Raw genomic sequence first — 17231 nt, 5'->3', positions numbered from 1 at the left:
ATACACATTGCAGTAACTTTTTGTCTGAAATATAAATGAACAATAGTAAAAGTGCATTATGTTTTAGTATGGCAGTGATATTCCTGGGGGTGGTATGAGGGAGGCATGGGTATGGGGGGGATACTGACCTGATAACTGGCAGTCACACTTTAGTCCTCAAGTATAAATTCTTAAGGTTTTCTTCAGTTAAAATTTGGGAAAATTGACAAATATATTTAAAATGTCATCAGCATGGTGGAAAAATGTCCAAAGCTGCAAAATAATAAGAAATTTATTGTTTATGTGACCATACTACAAACAATTGGTAAACCCCAAGAATGTCAACTGTAACTATAGCTGATGAGGCCTGACAGCTGCAGGTTGATACACACGAGAGAGAGAGAAAAAAAAAGCCATTTCTTCAAGTTGAAGCTGAGTAACATAGGAAACAAATACCAGGAACCAGAGTTACCTTTTGCAATTATAATTAGGGAAGGTGAGGTCTTTCAAAATCTTGTTTACTTTTAAGATGTCCACTGTCACTTCAAGGACTATCTTATGAATGTCACTAGAAGAAACTGTTTCTCTCCCTGAATTGACAAAAGCCTATCTGCCTGAATCACCATGACTTCTGCACAATGCACTCAGAGAAAAAAATAACATAATTACAACTCAACTTTTCAAACTGCCAAATTCGTGTAAGGAAAATTCTCATCCCCTCATCTCTTGCCAATCAATAAACAAGTCAATCTGTCACCCCTCTCAACTTTGTAGGACTTATTACTCATCCCAGCTTCTACTTTTTCCCATTTATTTTCAAATATTAAATGTTGAATTATATGTAATTTTTGGTTTATGTTTTTCTAATAGTGTTTGAGACCCAGGAACTTTAAAAAAATAGGCCCCAAATTTTACTTGATAAAACATAATTTTTGTCTTGTATTTTAACGTGCCAAGTCCATATATAAATTATGTGGTCTAAGATTTTCAGAAAAAGGCTGTTTCTAACTCCATAGTCATCATCAGAAATGTGACTGCCAGATTTTTGGCATGCCATACTGTAGTCTACAGACTCATTCTCCACTTATTTTCTAAATGAGCTATTACTTGTCATTGTCCATTAAGTAACTGTGAAAGACAAGATCATTTCAACCAGATGCTCCGCTCATTCCTTCCCGTAGGATCTCGCCAAGACCCAACTTTCCTTAGAGTTTAAATGCAGATATTTCTGCCTAAGGAATGCTATAGTCTATAAATTTGAAATGAAAACCACTTGTGGACAAGTTGTCTGTATATATTATCACACACTGTGGTACAGCTAGCTGTAGCTATATTAAGCTTTATAGTTTTTGCAATTAAAAAATACATATAAATATATATAATAAAAAGATAAAGTTATACATATTTTAATACCCTGGAGAAATAAGCCTGTTTATAGACTAAGTGTGAAACTTCTTTTTAAGTTATTAATAAGTGACTTCAAACATGAGTTTGCCCAGCTTACCATGTGGTCTATTCACATGCTACTTCCCATCAAGTCAGGGCCAATAGCCAGGAGGGCATGAACTCTTCTGTATGAACTCTCATTTGCCAACAGCCACAAGGATTATGGGTATCAAGAAGGACACTGGCCCCGCACCTCCACTGTACCTCCCGAACTGCAGTGCTGATTTTGCCATGGAGGTATGCTGCTGTGGCTTGGGCTCTGTTCCTTTTATTCTGGCCTCTTTCCTTTACCCAACCTCCACTCATTCTGCTTCTGGTTGTTCCTTTTCCTTCTTGAGGAAGTCTCAGCTTTTGCTCTGGAACTCATTCTATATGATAGCAGGCATTGTTGCCTTTTTACCACATAGAGATTGGGTGGCAGAAAAAGAAACACCCCAAACAGCTTCTACAGCTATGTAAGTAGTAAGGCAGGGCAGGGTGGAGTACAAATAAGATGTCTGTCTATGTAGTATCTGGGTGTGTGTGTATGTCTTTATGTGGAATGAAGGCTTTATCTCTAAGTGATGGGTGATATGGGATATGAAAGAGAGAAAACGACATTTTTTTTTTTAATTTTATTTATTTATTTATTATTTTTGGGGGGGTACACCAAGTTCAATCATCTGTTTTTATACACATATCCCCGTGAGAAAACAACATTTTTAAGATAAGTCTTAGATTTTTCCAGACATAGAAGCACCTCTAAAAAACCCCCAAAAAACGAGTTATTTTACCCAGGAGATCACTCTTGCAAAACTGGATAAAAATCACTTCTTTATTATATACTCAGATATCAAATTTAAGAAATTTATACTTGGGCTATAACTGACTGAGATTCAGGTCATTCAGTAAGTTTTTATTATCAGTGATAAGATATTAGCAAAGATGTACAGCAAACTTCTTCCAATTATGTAAAGATTCTTTCTAATACATATAAGCAAAACCAAAATTTGGGAGGCCAGTTAATTCTGAAAATTCAGAGTCAACACTGACATATAAAGTGGGTGTTCTCACAGCTTTCTACTAGATAATGCACTTCTTTAAAAACCCAGTGTACACAAAATTAAAAAAAATAGAATAAACATGTCACATTTATAAATACCAAATCTAAAATGAACAAAAGTGCACTGTTACTTAAAAAAAATGTATCCGAAGCAAGCTCATATTTGAGGGTGGAAGGTGTTGACACATTACCTTGACTATCTCAAGATGTAGGTTTCCCCACCCTCTGGCACTTCTGTTTTTTTCATAAAGGTTATGTATGCATTTGGGGGTAAGAGAGTGACAACATTCCAAATTGTACCTCTCATTCTACTTTTGGCATTTTAGGATTAGGCTAGTAAAGAAAAAATGTCAAAATATTATCAGAAAATAATTTTCTGATCACGAAAGCAGATCTTTTGTACATTTACTAAGAAAGTTGATTTTGCTATTATTATTTACAAAGATTCTAAGACAGAAAGACAAATCTTTTTACTGAATTCTACAATACTATGCAATAAATGCTTTACTACAAATGTCAAATCAATCTTCTTTCAGTTGAAGGTAAAAGATATTACTGGACTATTTGTATTCTTAGTTATGGGCTAAATTGTGTCCTCTAACCTCAAATTCATACATTGAAGTCCTAATCCCCAGTAACCCAGAATGTGACTGTATTTGAAGATAGGGTCTTTAAAGAGGTAATTAAGTCAAAAATGAGGTCATGGGACTTCCCTGGCAGTCCAGTGGTTAAGACTTCATGCTTCCATTGCAGGGGACGTGGGTTTGATCCCTGGTCTGGGAACTAAGATCCTGCATGCTGTGTGGTGCAGCCAAAAAAAAAAAAAAAAAAAAGAAAGAAAATGAGGTCATTAGGGTAGGCCCTAATCTAATATGCCTGATGTCCTTATAAGAAGAGAAATTTGGACAGGGAGAGACCATGTGAAGACACAGGGAGAAGATAGTCATTTAACAAGCCAGAGAGAGCCCTCAGAAGAAACCAATCCTGCTGACACATTGATGTCTAACTTCTAGCCTCCAGGACTGTGAGAAAATAAATTTCTGTTGTTTAAGGCACCCAGTCTGCGGCACTTGTTATGGCAGCTCTAGCAAACTAATACATGCTACCTGTTTACTACTTTGAAAGACTATTACAGCGCCTAGATCAAAGCCTTCCCCTTGCCATGACAGTGCCTGAACAAAGAATGCCTTGCTTGTCTTATCAGTCTGCTTTTTCCAGCAACACTAGGGATAGGATTATATAAAACAGAATGGTTTTGAAACAGTTTTAGAAATTGTAAATTTCAGGATCTTGAAATATATTATGAATAATGCACTTACAAAGAAATTACAACGGTGCTAAGGGATTCAGATGCTTGTTTATCCAATACTGTCAATATGGACTTTGAAGGAGGCCTCAAGAAACCAGTTCTGTAATAAAGCTAATTCTCTTTAAGGTCTATACTTAAAATGCTTTCAGTACTCTACTTACAGCTGATTCCAGGATACCAGATTTTCTAGATTTATACTTAATACAGAAATTAATAACAATTAATTGAGCTTACCAATTAAGCACTAATTCCTCAGAGTTTTATTCTTTTATTTATTTTTTCCTCAGAGTTTTCTAGAATAGTTTTCCAAGAAGAATTTAAACCATAATAGTAATAATAAAAAGATATACATTTACTGAGCTAAACACTAACATGTTCCAGGCAGTGTTCTAAATACTGGATATGTATTAATCTAATCCTTACAACCTCAGCAGTAGATGCTATAACCATTACCAACAAGTTCATCATCATCACCATCACCCCCATTTCACAGATGGGAAAACTGAGGTACAAAGGCTAAATAATTTGCTCAAAGTCTCACATCGAGTATGTGGCAAAAACAGAAGCAATTTGATGCCAGAGGCTTCCTTAGTAACCACTGCTACTTGGTAATCACTGTTCACAACTGATTTTCTCATTTTATCAGCTAAAATGTGATTCATAGAGCTGGACGGGACCTCAGAAATAAACTAATTTAGCACTCTCATTTTACAGATGAAAACTGAGGCCAGAGTTGTTAAGTGAATTACTGAAGATTATAGTTAAATAGCAAAACTATTAAGATCCAGGCTAATCCACTTTCTGGGACACCATGATAGATATCAGGTTTTTGTGGTGGTTAGCTCTGTTTTAAGACTTATGCATCTCTAGTGTATCTCTCTGTGTGTGTATGTGTGTGTGTGTGAATATCTGTCTCTCTCACTATGTGTATACATCTGTTTCTATCATTGTCTCTTCCACATGCTGCCAACAACATTTATATGTATGCTGAAGAAAAGGAGGAAGTGGCCTCATGCCTATAAACAAGCATTCAAACATCTCTCCCCCAAAATGAGGACATTTGGCACAATGCTATCAAAAACAGGTCTGTCTACCTAGATATCTGTTTATACTTTTTCAAGTATTCTCATCTGAGACAAGACCAAACCAGAAGAGCTACGTTAGTTAAGCTACTGGAATGTACGTTAATGAAAATGAATAATGGTTTTTACATTAATAAACTTTTTCATTAAAATTAAAAATATATCTTCTAATATCAGAAAATTACCAGAAGTATTTACGATTTCAAGCATATCCGTCAGTGGCTTTATTTATTACAATGAAATTATAATATGATTTTGTCAAAATATGTATATCTGTCTATATCATCTATTTGTTCATCATTCCCCTACATTTTTGCTTTTCTGAAATAATGCCACCATGATTTGTAAAACACCACAATGAGGAAACAATAATACATAGACTGATTTTATTTCCAGTAAAATGATTCACAGGCCTCAATTCTACAGGCAGCCTGGAATACAAGAACCCTTCAAATATTCAGTATTATTGCTGGATGAAGTTGCTGACTCCATCAGGACTTTAAACCAGGAAGAAACAGAGCGTATGGTATGGAGGATGAACTGTAATATAGTCAAGGTATCTGTGTTTTAGCTATGCCCATAACCTGACTCTCCCTGAACTGTAAAATATTTCACAAAAGCCTGTAACAGAATATTATAACTGATGATGTTGTTTTGCCTTTTAAATTTTGTCTTCTAAATCAGACCACTGATTTTTTAAAAAGTTTAACAATTTCATGTCAGTTGAAAATGACCAATAGACCTAGCAATTGTTTTTGCTCCCAGGTTCTTTAAGGACAATAACTCTTCTGAGAGGCAGTGTTGCAGTGGAAAGTGCTTGGACCTTGGAGTCCTACAGACCTAGGTTTGCAACCTGGTTCTACCACATCATACTTCCTTGATCCACTTAACCTTTGAGCTTTCAGTTCTTCATCTATAAAATGGGGATGGCAATACATACTCTAACAGGATATTAAATGGCTTAAATGAGTTAGTAACTGGTCAATTCTCTCATTTCTCATCCCTGGCGAGTATATATTTGGTTTCATCTGCAAGGATAATGAGGTTTTCCTTTTTCCAATGAGTTGTCATTTTCTACCACTCATGTATCTAATTAGAAATCAAAACAAGTTTTACTCCTTCTAACCTGGCAGGTTGATCCGCCCCAAGAAGGAGATGGCCTGGTCAGTTCCTGGGAAAGGCGGCTTAGGAACACACACAACACTTATTCAGGCCAATGGTTATCTGCGCACTACTTGGGAAAGAAAAAGGACAATCTTCTGCCTAGAGTGGCTTTTTGTGACTGTAGGCTATAAATGAAAAGCATGCCTTTCTTCCACTGAATTTCTATAGCTTTTAATCGTTATAATTTTAACTTGTAATACTGATAAATGGGTTTTCTAAAAATATCACAGCTATTTTTAATATTATATTAAATTCACAGTGGATATGTATCTATATTCTTAACCCAGGAGCAGTTATCCCATTCTATTATATCAATTCATCTATTTACATAGCTGTCTTTTGTCTCATAAGACTCTGCTCTTCTAGACAAATACTCTGTCTTTTAACTTGATAAACTTAGCACTCAGCAGTCTCTGGTTCAAAACATGCTGGTTGGAAAGAAATGTACAGTGCAATATCTTGAATTACAGTCAACAAAACTGGACTTTATCTTTTAGGAAATAAAAAGCCATTAAACATTTCTAACTAGGTGAATCTCATAATAAAAGTATAGTTTTAGGAAGGTTAAAGCTTGAAGTACAGAGCTGATTTGACTGAAGAGAAACTGGAAGCAGAAAAAGCAGTTGGGAGAAAACTTTAACAGTACAGGTATGAGGTTAAAATGTGTGAACTAGGAAGGTGGCAGTAAGAATGGAAAAAGAAAAAAGACTGATGCAAGAGACTTTATAAAGAATGTACAGTAACTTGGTACTGGTTCTATTTAAGGAGATAAGAGGGGAAATAATCCCAGATCAGCTGAGGTTTTAAGGCTGGGCGACCAGAATGATGATGCCATTAACAGAAACACGGATGTTAGAAAAGGAACTGGTTTTGGTGGGGAAATGATGACTGTGATGCGAGACACGCTGAATGAGAAGTAATTAGACCCCCAAGAGGAACATGTTCAGACTCTGTGAGTGTTGGTGAAGGCTAAAGGTTTAGACGCAGATAAGTCTTTAGGGGTAGAGCCTTTTCAGAAAATTTCTTCCATGCCTTCAATTTAAGAACAAGAGGCAAGGGACTTCCTAGGTGGTGCAGTGGTTAAGAATCCGCCTGCCAATGTAGAAGACAGGGGTTCTATCCCTGCTCCAGGAAGATTCCACATGCCCTGGAGCAATTAAGCCTGTGCATCACAACTATTGAGCCTGCGAACCACAACTGTTGAGCCCATGTGTCGCAACTACTAAACCCTGTGTGCCTAGAGCCGGTGCTCTGCAACAAGAGAAGCCACCACAATGAGGAGCTCATCCACCACAGTGAAGAGTAGCTCCCACTCTCAGCAACTAGAGAAAGCCCGTGTGCAGCAATGAAGACCCAATGCAGCCAATAAATAAATAAATTTATTAAAAAAAAAACAACAAGAGGCAATAAGAAGAAGCTGATACATAGCACTGGACTAGATCTTGGTTGTACCATCAAATATTAAACCAGTTAGGAACTAGATTGGTTCTTTTCTCACTCTTGTTTGACCTACAACATGAAGGATTACTTAGCAGAAACCAAGGAATGGGGAACCTCTTCTTCCAAAAAACTGCAAACAATGTTTCTTTTTTCTACAACTTAACCATCAGTGCATTCTCCTCTCAGTCATAATTTATAGCTCTTATCTCTCCTTAAAATAACTCATCCCAGCTTGCATCTCCCTCTGCACTCCTTCCTCCCTGGCTCACCTTTCTAGGAAAGACCCAGAGTGCACTTCAGCCTTGCCTTCTCCAGCAGCTCTGCACAAAGGATCCATGCAGATGCTCCCAAAGCTCAGGGTCAACCCCAACATCCTGCACTCTCCTATTTTCCTTCCTAGTTTCTATTTGAATTAAGTAACAATTAATGATTATATTCTTTAAACTCAGTAACAATTAAGGATTATATTCTTTACTGCTCCAAAAGGCAGAAAGGATTCATTTAGCAGCAAAGCACACATTTAGAGTGGAAGCTCTGGCTTTGGACATGAAATACAGAGTTTGGAAATAGTTGGCAGGGAGAAACCATATTACTACATTCTTTACTTCAATGCCTGCTTACAGTCCTGCTTCCCTCAACCCACAAACCCCTGTCCTCCACTCTTAACTCCCCTACCCGTGGTTTCTTCTCAGCCATTTTGGTTGTTCCTATGATTGTTTCTTACTTTGGGTAGTAGAAGAGTTGCCTTCAAAAGGCAAAAATCACTGTCAATCAAAATTATCACTGAAAATCCCTTAAATCTCACAGAAGGTACAATCCTGCACCATAATCACAGTATCCACGAAACCATTTATATGACACCGAGGGTGAAGGTATTTAAGACAGTTTGGAGTGGAACAACTGACAATTCAGAGAGAAGACATCAGATGGTTGAATCCCTTACCTTTCTTTTTCCGGGGCCAAAAAGTTTAAGGAAGATAATATACATGACAAAACTATGAAACACACACACTGTAAGATACGCACTGTCCTAAAAATCCTTCTATCAGATGTCTGAGATCATGACATATACAAGGTTTGTTTCCCTCTACTTAGGAATCTTACGTATATATTCTAATATTTAAAACAAAACCAACCAAAAATTAAAATCAGACACTAATTCTTCACCTTTGTTTAAATGCTAAAGGAGTAAAAGAATATTTAATGTTAAATTCTTTAACTCACATGCAAAGTGTGAATAATAATGGCAATAATACCTACCAATTATTGAGTGCTTCCTACAAGCCATGTTCATGTAATCCTTTAAAAAAAAACTCTAAAAGCCATTTTTAAGTCACAGCTGAGGAAACTGAGATATGGTAAAGATAGAAAACTGTGCCCTTTCCCTGGGTAATATAGCAAAAGAGCAGCAGAGTTGGGATTTCAACTCAGGTTTGCCTTTAAAGTCTGTGCTGTAAATTAGCACCCTTTATAGCCTCACCATAAATAAGCCATTTTCTCACTGAAATGCTCTGAACTAAAACTAGGAAGATTTGATTTTTAGTTATTAGCAGCAAACATTCAGGAAATAAGAAAAAATGGCTTTCAGTAACAGGCTGACAAGCTATTCCTAGGGTCAACCACCACAGACTGGACAAAATTCCTGCAGAAATAAATCTCTGCTTCTTGTATCATGCCACTAAACACCAATTCAGTGGCCTAAAAATCCTTGTATCAGATGTCTGAGATCATGACATATACAAGCTTTATTTTCCCCTACTTAGGCATCTTAGCTATATACTGAAATATTTAAAATAAAACCAACAAATAACTAAAATCAGACACTAATTCCTCACCTTTGTTTAAGTGCTAAAGGAGTAGAAGAATATTTAATATTAAACTCTTTAATTCACATGCAAAGTGAAACACCATTTCACTAAAAACACTCAAGAAACACTATTCTGCTCCACTCAGAAAAGCCAAGAATTCTGTTCTGCAAATTAACTGGTAGCACTGGCAAACTGATTCTGCCAAGACACAAATCTACTGTAGAGTGAGTGCATTATGCCTGCCATAGTCAGTCTGTATGATTTCATTCAGGGACCCAAAACAGTGTGTATCCCTGATCATGTGCTTAGTGCTACTTTAGAAAAGCACAAAATCGAATAAAAATCCGTTTAAAAAAATTCCAAAGTAGATCCAACTTGTCAAAACCAAACACTCACAAACCATTAAACAAAAATCAGTTTCTAGTGTGCTCTCCTAAATTTATTTCATTCCTCTCTGCTCAGATTTTTAGAAAAATAAAATCCTAAAATGACTAGCATTGCTTACATTAATAAGTCTGGTTCAAATTTCATTACAGCAAAATTATATATCTAACCAGCAGACATCTTCTTACACACAATTCAGTATTTTAGAGTCACTTAAGATACTGGAGTTCCAAAAGACATCACATAAGGAAAATAAAGTTAAATCAAGGCAAAAAGAAATGGACTGTTTATACTCACAAGATGTGTCATATTTTATCAGTAAATCATCTCTCCCGTCTACCCTAAGGTGTCAGCTTCAAAGTTCAACACTCATTAAGTCAAACTATATACTAGGCACTGTGAAAGGTACAAAGATGGAACAAAACATACTAATACCTCTCTCAAAGAATTTATAATTTAATGAGATAGATTACAAATATACATTAAAAAAATCTCTGCATACAATGCTTTTCTTCATCTAACATTACCAAACAGGTGCTGAAAAAGTTAAAGATTTCCTAGACCCAAATGTGTATCAAACAGATCTTGCTTACTGTGCCAAGTAATCAAAGAGCATTATTTGCTTCTTCCTCTCTGCTCATTAAGGTCCTGGCAATCACCACAACTTTGGTTTCCTTAGTCTTTCACCTTAGTATATTTTCTGTTCTCTGCTCGTGTAATAAGATATCTCTTTTTGGGATTTCCTGTTCTGCTTTTAGTTTTTTTCTGCTGCTATTGCTGGGGGCACTTACCCACCAATCGCAGTATACTTTGTGTTTGCTGGAGAGACCCTCCACAGTTTCTTCTTTGTGCCCTTTTACTGGAGCTCTGGAAGCAATCACTGAGCAGATCTGTGAGCACCGAGACTGGCTCTGAGAACTGCGAACCTAACTATTCAAAATTAATCACCTTCAGGAAGTCTACCTTCAGAGATTCTAATCAGGAAGCTAAAAGACAGCCATTATTATTGCCCCCATGATTCCAACTCCTTGCATCCCATTGTTATTATCTTTGGTTATAGATAACAATAGTAAGACAGACTTCAGATTGAAAGCAAAAGAAACAATGCTAAAAAATATGGCAAATTTGAATATATGAAAGTGCTAGCAGTAGATGATTACTGGGGATTCAATGGCACTCACATTAAGCCAAAATCCTCAATATTTCGCACCTGCTGGAATGAAGGCCTTTATGAGCACACTATAGAGACACTCTTTGGTAGTCACGTGTGTGAACAGCTGGAGTTTACCTTGCTTTTATTTATCCTTATCTCTGAGATTTAAAATGTGCTTTTAATTTTCATCCCTTGAATTCTGGTAGATGATACTGGTCTTGTAAAACCAGTCAACAACATCATATATATATATATGATATATACATCAGTTTCATCTGGAGGGAAAACCCCACCACAAAATAGGGGCTAGAGAGTAACCAAAGCCCACTGGACCAGATTAATCATAAACCTAGACCACTGAACCTGAATTTTCTTCAAACACTTCCTGCCTTTTGTTTCAACAGAACTATACTTTCAAGGTTAACCGCAGTCTCCCTGAGCAACAGAGCAGCCCGCCCTAGACTGGGAGATACTCATCCTAATCTAAAGCTCTTTATTTACTTATCTGTGCTGTTTCACTTGAAAGCATGCTGTTATTCACTGACAGTCCAACAATACACACTGCATTCCTACCCACACAAGGCCAACTCTGTAGATATCCCACACGCCCACTTCACTGTGAAATACTAAAGGGTGGTTTTTCATCAAGTTTTCAGGGAAGAAATAGGGTGGAAAGCAAAAATGATACGCAACTCAAACCTAAAAAAAACCCTTAGAGGTTGGGTTCTCCCTCAAGGAATAGAAAGCAAAGGTATAAAGGGGGTTGGGAAAGGTTACTATTTCTTCTTCCTCCGGAGTCTAAAAAAAGTCCCGAAGCAGGTGAGCTCTCGAGCCCCCATAGAAGAAGAGAGGATCCCAGGGGCTTCAGGCGGAAGGCTGAAGATCAGAGAATGGGGGATGGGAAGAACCCAAGTGAGGGAAGGCCGATTCTTCCGTGGAGCTGGCTGTCTAGGTCGGGTCTTTGATTTCTGCATCGCCCATCTCTCTCTTTTTTGAAATCACTGATTTTAATCTTACAGATGAAACTAGCTCTGGTCCCACCCCAGCGAGCAAGGACAGGTGTAGGAAGGGATGCCGGGCCTCCCGGGGATACAAAATGGGGGTGGGGGCGGCAGCCTAGAGAATGGGAACCTGCACGCCTTCTCCTCAGGTTGAGGGGCTGGGCGAGGGACCCCTTTAAATGAAGGGTGTTAGAAGGGCAGCCCCTTCTGGGGAGCTGCAGTTGACGGGGGACAATAAGTATCTGCGAGCACCCTCAAAGGATGAGGAGCCGCCTCCTCAGGGAATACCGGGAGGTAGACGAGACGGCCCCGCCCCCTCAGGGGATGGGTGCGAGTGGCAGGACGGTGGCGGGAGGACACCGGTGGTCCTACCCCTGCTTTTCTCCCGAGAATCCGGCCTCCCAGCCGCCGCCCAGTCCCGGCGCCAGCGGCTCCTACCTTTTCCCGGCGCTCCGGGCTCCGCTCCCTGCCGCCTCCGCCACCAGCTCCATCCGCAGCCCCCCGAGGCCCCGCCCCTCGACCGCAGGCTGGGGCACTGGCATTTGGCAGGGCCAATCGCCTCCTCGCCGCTCCAGCCCTGCTACCAATCCGCGCCGGCTGGAGGAGGGGCTTCTCCAATGTCATTTAGGCTCCTCCCGGGGCCCCAAGATCCCTTTTGTTTGGGGAGAGCCAAGCTGGGATGGAGCTCACGTCACTTCCGGGAGGAAGCACGGTCCTCCGGCTGGGGCTCGCGGTTGGGCTTGCTCCCCTCCCGGCCCGGTATCTGCAACTTTCTACCTTCTCCGAGGTTTCTGGACCGCACGGTGGCGAGTGCTTCGTATTTACCCCCGTGGTACGGGAAGCTTGGGAATGGCGGGTTTCGGGTGCCCTGATGGATCGGGCACGTTAACGTTTCATTTCACCCGAAATGTTAATAAATGAAATGCCCTTTGGCACTGCTTTAGAAAACCTGTTGTTGAAAACCTGGTAACGTGACTTGCCTGCTCCCTTTTTTTTTTTCTTGGACGAAGCCTGTGCTGGAAACAAGGGCGCAAAGGTGAAAAAACCCGGAGGACCCCCCTCCCCCCCTTTTCTTTTCACATTACATTTGGAAGAGAATAGCAGCTCAGGAGCCCCTGGAGCAGGGACATCGGGTAGCACAAACCCAGACCGACCTGCCTTCCATGAAGAAGTCGAGTGAATAAAATTTGTGTCAAGGTTTTCTACGCTATGTTTTCCAAACGAGGGGATTTTTTTTGTGTCCTTGGCCCCAGTGTATTGTAGGCTACCGCGTTTGCAGTGAAGCTGCGACAAAGGACAGTAGAGGATGCAAGGAATGTCTGTCCCTCGTGAACACAGGAATGCAGATCTTGCTGGTGGCAGTAGCAAGCCCTACCTGCACCAAATAACCCAGAAAAAGGAGAGGATGCATCCCTTCCTGAGGTCAAGTGTTCTGGATTCCTTTTCCAGTTCACAGATTGATTCATCTGGTTAAAAGAATAGTAACCACATTGTTTTTAATACAACATAATAAATAAGTACAATTATTTATAATGCAGAAATAATATAAATTAATTTAAATATATTATTTCTAGTATTAACAATTATTATTAAGCAAGACAGTACTAGGGGCCTAGTACTCACCGAGGAAGACTGTCTCAAGACAGATGCAGCCCTGTCCTCATGCAGTTTACAGTCTGGTGGAGGGATGTGGTCAGTCTGCAATCAAAGGGGAGTTTGAAGGAAGTAAACCAGTATTAATGCCATCACTGTGGCAGGTACTTTCATATAATGATACTTAATCTTCATTACCAAATGAAAAATCTTTCCTAGCCTGTAAGATATACATCATTCGTGCCCATTTTACAGATGAGAAGATGATAGCGATTCAGAGAAATTAAGTAAAGCCATAGAGCTAGTAAATGGTAAATAAGGAACTTCCAACAAGGATGTGTGATTCCAAACCTGTGCTATATTCTGCTCACCACACGCTTGGCTCTCACAAGGAGGGCTGGTCCAGAAAGTGGGCCTGGATGACTATAAAACCAGCATTAGAGACAGAAACAAGCTCCATGCCTCCCCCTATTGACTCCTGGCTTGAGAAGGTCATCTCTATATTTGAAGGACAAGAAGGCTGTACTGAGGTGCTCAACAGCAAGTCCAAGTGCTTTTGAAGTAACAAATAGAAAATACAGAACTTCAGAAAGACATCATTCCCTGTGTTCAGGAGACTGACAACCTGAAAGGCAAGATGAAGGGCCAGGCACATAGTAGGTGCTCAACAAATACTGACTTCACTTGAAACAAGATGTCTGAAACGGTTAAAAACAGAGTTTAAGTGCTGGACTAGGCCCACGAATTTGAAAAATTCCATTTCCTCCTCCTCCCTTTTGCCCTGCCTTATGGGTGTGCAATGAGGAAGTGCCTCATTGCCCGACAATGAGGCAGATGTGGGAGAACAGGCTATTTTCTGCTGGCTTCTGAGTCACTCTTAAGAGTTGTCCCAGTGAATCAGCTCCTCCCTCCTCCCCTCCTTCGCTTTGTTAACCCACCACCACCCATTCTACTCCCAGACTGGCCTGGTGCCTACTGCCTTTATAGCAACCGGCAGCTCCCCTGACTCTCTGAGCTCCCATTTGTCCATTCCTCAGTGAGTGTGGGAGGACTCAGCAAGAATGAAATCATCCCTGACTTGTAGGACTGAGTCCTGAGGGTATTCAGATTACTCTCCTTTTAATTCATCACCCCTGGAGCTAGTGCATGGGCAGGGCTTGTGAACCTGAAGTTTTGTGATTCTTCAAATATATAAAATGTGTAAATACGTTCAGAGTCTGGCATATAGGTATATACAGAGGTAGAAAGTGGGTTTGTAATAACTTCTTAAATTTGTATAACAAAACATACCATTTTTATATCTATTATTTTATCAACTTACCAGTAAGTATTTATTAAATGCCTACTGTGTCAGGTAACAATTTAGTAAGAAGTGCTAAAGATTCTAGTGTGTGTTAATTTTTCTCCTAACAGGTAAACTTCCTAGGTACCATAAATGTTTATTGCTGATTTGGGGAGGCAATGATGGAGTAAAAGAGGGCTAGATTGGAAGTGAAAAAAAAATCTCTGAGTTCTGCTGGAGTTCTCCATCTGTCACAAACTGTAGTTTCCTAGGGCTGCTGTAACAAATCATCACAAACTGGCTGGCTTAAAACAACAGAAATGTATTCTCTCTCAGTCAGGAGGCTAGGAGTCTGAAATCAAGGTGTTGACAAGGTTGGCTCCTTGGTGAGGGGTGTTGGTGGGGGTAGGTTTATGGGACTCAAACTGCTTTCCTAGCTTATGGGGGTTCCTGGCAATCCTTGGCACTCCTTAGCTTGTAGCTGAATCTCCCTGGTCTCTGCCTTTGTCTTCATATGGCCTTCTTCCCTCTGTGACTTGATGTCTCTATAGGTCCTTTCCTATTCTTATAAGGACAACAGTCATACTGGATTTAGAACTCATCCTAATCTAGTATGACCTCATCTTAACTCATTATATCTGCAAAGATCCCATTTCCAAAAAAGTTCGCATTCTGAGGTTCCAGATGGACATGGATTTTGGGGTGTGGGGATGGGAACCATTCAAACCAGTATGCAAAACTACTTTGCAAAGTAACACCCTCACTTAACTCCATTTAGCTTCACTGGTAATGGCATGAAAGTAGTGAACTAATTCCTAAAGATCATTTCAGTTCTATAATTGTATGATAATTATATATGCTAGAAGCATTTCTCAAGCCTTAACTATATGCCAGGCACTCTGAAATTGCTTCACAGTACTTCTCATTTAACCCTTTAAAGAATTCCAGGAGATAGATGTGAATATTCCCATTTTACAGATGAAGAAATTGAGGCACAAAGAGGTCCATAGTCAGGGAATTCATAAATGATGAACATGGAATATTTACTCAGATCTGACTCCAAAGTCCACCCTCATAATTACTGTGCTCTATTATCTCTCCATCATACTGGATGGGTTAGGAAGACCGGGAACGCGACAAATCTAAAATTTTGATTTATGGGTTACTTGGAACTGAGCAGCAATCTTCCTGGGGAAAGCAAGAGAGAAGGGAACAGTGGGTGGCAATGAAAACTTAGTAGGGAAGAGGAGAGCTTCAGTTTCCTCATACGTAAAATGGAATAATAGTTCCTCCAGGTGGTTGTGAATATCCAAGTGAGATTATGGACATGCAAGTATTTGGTAAACTATCTGAGGGATGATGATAAACTACCTGGGATATCTTGCTTAAGTTCTTTCTCCTCTCTGGGTGCCAGCCCTCGAGCTGAACATCTGGGGGTTGAGCATCTGGGCTCTATAGGACTCCTTCTAGCTGTGACCCACTGAGACTTACTAAGATGCTGGGTGAGCTCGATGTAAAAGTTGGGGTTACTGGGGAAAGTGACCTGGCCTGTCTTGCCTACCTCTTGTTCCTCAAGCTCCCACCTGGCTCCTCCAGGAGGGCATCCTGAGGTTGCAGTCTGGAAGCGGGAGAGAGCTCTCTAGGCAGGGATCAGGCTGAAGTGGGAAGGATGGTGTACTCTCCATGGCTCCTTACATTTTCCCTCATTATTTGTTCCCACAAAGCCCTTTCTAAGCAGTCCTTAAGGTGCTCTTCTACCTTGGATCGGTCCGACCTGGGCGGCTGGGGCACAGGGGAAGTTGAGATTTCAGGGCGTGGCCCCTACGGTGTTCTCGATCTTATTGCTCCCCCTAGTGCTGAGCGAGGGGTCCTGCAGCTGTCAGCTCCTCTCGGCCGTCCCAGCGCGCTCCGCGGAGGTCTCACACCAGTTTTTCCTTTTAAGGGTGTGGGCTGAGAGCGCAGCAGGTAGGGGGCTCCAAGGACGAGCAGTTCGGAAAAACCACTATCGGGGACAGATTCTTCTGGTTGTTAGCTAACTGTTGGGGCCAGCTTGACCATGAGGGAGCCAGGAAACTCTCATCCTGGATTTCACAGTGGGAGGTTGGGAAGGAAAAGGAAAGAAATCTAACATTGTGTGTCTACTATGTATTAGGCACTGTGCCAGGTGCTTTACATATATTACATGTACCGTCCTTGTAATCCTTACATATATAATCCATACATTCCTTGTTTTAAAAAAGTTTATTTATTGGCTGCATTGAGTCTTCGTGGCGATGAGGATTTTCTCTTCATTGAGGTGCACAGGCTCCTCATTGCGGTGGCTTCTCCTGTTGCAGAGCACGGGCTCTAGGCACGTGGGCTTCAGTAGTTGTGGCACATGGGCTTAATAGTTGTGGGTCACATGCTCTAGAGCTCAGCCTTAGTAGTTGTGGTGCAGGGGCTTAGTTGCTCTGCGGCAGGATCAGGATTGAACCCGTGTTCCCCGCACTGGCAGACGGATTCTTAACCACTGCGCCACCAGGGAAGTCCTCATACGTTCCTTTACAAA

The 17231-nt window shown here is 40.4% G+C and overlaps 1 protein-coding gene across 3 annotated transcripts in view; it reads right to left on the bottom strand.

The window, feature by feature from the left end:
- Nucleotides 1-12340, bottom strand: part of CTTNBP2NL (CTTNBP2 N-terminal like) — a 52384-nt gene extending 40044 nt beyond the window's left edge. Inside the window, exons 1-2 of one of the 3 annotated variants that reach the window (XM_057749220.1) lie at nt 12247-12340; nt 129-252 (exon numbers count right to left, since the gene is read on the bottom strand). The gene's annotated coding sequence lies outside the window, so the exon portion shown is untranslated. Of the gene's footprint in view, nt 1-128; nt 253-10445; nt 10678-12246 lie in introns of those variants that run through there. The other 2 variants (XM_057749298.1, XM_057749137.1) reach the window with 2 other exon arrangements.
- Nucleotides 12341-17231: the final 4891 nt, after the last annotated feature.

This window comes from Hippopotamus amphibius, chromosome 1, assembly GCF_030028045.1.
Source record: "Hippopotamus amphibius kiboko isolate mHipAmp2 chromosome 1, mHipAmp2.hap2, whole genome shotgun sequence".
Taxonomy (NCBI): domain Eukaryota; kingdom Metazoa; phylum Chordata; class Mammalia; order Artiodactyla; family Hippopotamidae; genus Hippopotamus; species Hippopotamus amphibius.
The sequence above is the reverse complement of the archived record's forward strand: the minus strand, read 5'-3'. Positions and strand labels throughout refer to the sequence as shown.